Source organism: Arachis ipaensis, chromosome B03 (genome assembly GCF_000816755.2).
Source record: "Arachis ipaensis cultivar K30076 chromosome B03, Araip1.1, whole genome shotgun sequence".
NCBI classification, from domain to species: domain Eukaryota; kingdom Viridiplantae; phylum Streptophyta; class Magnoliopsida; order Fabales; family Fabaceae; genus Arachis; species Arachis ipaensis.
In genome coordinates, this window is record NC_029787.2 from 126,439,676 (window position 1) to 126,442,256 (window position 2,581).

Sequence of the window (2,581 nt, forward strand, 5' to 3'; positions counted from 1 at the left end):
AAGTACACCAAATAAATGTATGAAACAATAAAACAAAAACCTAATATCTACAGATCCAGGTAGTCGTCGTCGTCGCCAATCCCTTGGCCTTGAGAAAACAGGAATCAGGAATCATAATCATGAAAATTAGAAAACAATAACCAGCAATCCAAATCAACCTAAATTCACTAAACAGAAATAAGGTTTCAGGAACTTTCAGCAATAACAGGAATCATAATCATGAAAACTAGAAAATAATAACCACCAATCCAAATCAGCCTAAATCAACTAAATAGGAATCAGGTTTCAGAAACTTTCAGCAATAACAGAAATTATAATCATGAAAAGTAGAAAACAATAACCAACAATTAACACTTAAATCAACTAAACTAGAAATAACTCAGGCACTTTTAACAATAATTATAAATAGAAAATACATGAACATTGAACGTGATACTTACCATGTGCTGTCATCAGGCCAAATGCGCAACCGTGTGGTGAAAGGTGATGGAGAGGCATCGGCTGCTGTCTCACTTCCGTGACTAGACTCCGAGGCCGCGGCATTTGTCGCTAGAGTTGGCGTCGTCGTGGATACGGGCTGCTGAGCGGTTGAAGGCGGCGTCGCCGCCGTGAACAAAGGCACATAGTTGAAGTTAGAGACCATGATGAACGGCTGGCCCGCTAAATTATCCGCAACCTGTGGCGTCACTGGCGTGGTTGGAGTAGAGGGATAAGATCTAGAAGTTTCGGGGGTACTACCGAAAGAAATCATCTCTCTACCCCGACCACAGCTACGACCACGACCAGCAGCTTAATGCACAACACCTATGACTGTCGAGATGTTTGCAAATAACAGTCATCAACGCAACAATTAACACAGTTAGATAATTTTAAATACTTCAACAATTCAAGACCTAATGTGTTGAATCTAACCTAACTTAATCAACCTAAATTCACTAAAATTAGAAAACTAACTTTAAAACTGATTCAAAATTGAAAATAAAATTCTAATCAAACTTAAACTAAATTAAATTAAAATTAAATAATTAGTAAACAATCTCAACAACAATTTCTCAACAAAACAGTCATCAACACAGCAATTAACAAAATTAGATAAATCCAAACACTTCAACAATTCAAGACCTAATGTATTGAATCTAACCTAACTTAATCAATCTAAATCTACTAAGATTAGAAAACTAACCCTGAACTAATTTTAAAATTGATTCAAAATTGAAAGTGAAATTTCAATCAAACCTAAACTAAATTAAACTAAAATTAAATAATTAGCAAACAATCTCAGCAACAATTTCTAATAATCACAATCATCAATACAGCAATGAATACAACTAGGCAATTTCAAACACTTTAACAATTTCAAGATCTAATGTATTGAATCTAGCCTAACTTCATCAACCTAAATCCACTAAAATTAGAAAACTAATGCTAAAATAACTTTAAAACTGATTCAAAATTGAAATTGAAATTCTAACTAAACCTAAACTAAATTAAACTAAAATTAAATAATCTCAGAAATAATTTATCAGCAAAATAGTCATCAACACAGGAAATAACAAAATTAGTGAATTCCAAACACTTCAACAATTTAAAATCTATTGTATTGAATCTAACTTAAATTAATCAAACTAAATTACAAACCCTAAACAAATTCGAATTACAAACCCAAGAATCACAATAGCATGCTTAATTATCTATGAACCAAGAGAAATCCTAATAAAAAATTTTAATTTTACTTTAAATCAACCTAACAGCAAAAAGTAGTTTAAGTAAATTAAATTACTAACGAAACAATAAAATCTAATTAAACCATAATAAATTTAAAACAGAGAAGATTAAATTGAAAATTGATAAAATTCCAAAACCAACCTCAGACAAGAAGAGTAGAGCAACAATGAAAGTGGAGGTGGAAGTTACGGCAGTGGAGGTGGCTCGCCAGAGAGAGCGTTGAACGTCATGATGGTGGAGGCTTGGCTCGCGGTGGAGGTTCTGCTTCCCCAAATCCACGTGGAGCATTGAGCGCGGCCAGAGGCAGAGGTTTCTGGCTCGCTGAAAACGGTGGAGCGGCGGCGGCGGCAGGACGACGACGGGAGGGGGCAGAGAACCAGCGGCGAAGGTGGAGGCAGTGATAAGAGAGAGAGGGTGGTGATGAAGAGGGAGAAGGGGAAATTCAAAATGGAGGAGACAAAGGTTTGCGTTATCATTTAAGGCACGGTTACCGTCAGATATATCCGATGGTAACATTTTTCGTGTGTCCAAAATGCAGTGTTTCACTAAACAAGGTTATCATCGGATTTACCCGCCAATAAATTCGACGGTAGTGGAGCGTGCCATAATTTTTTCACTAAAAATTATTGTCGACGTTATCATTGGAACATCAATTCTGACGATAATATTTGACTGTTACGAGTTTATAGCCAAATTCGACAATAAATTCGACGGCAAACTTATCACTAACTTTCCATACTAAATTCGACGATAAATTCAACTGTAGACAGCGTTTTTTTTGGCAGTAGATAATTATATATATCTATATTTTTTGTGCAAGAGAGTTTTATTATTGTTTGTTGAAACGTGAATTTTT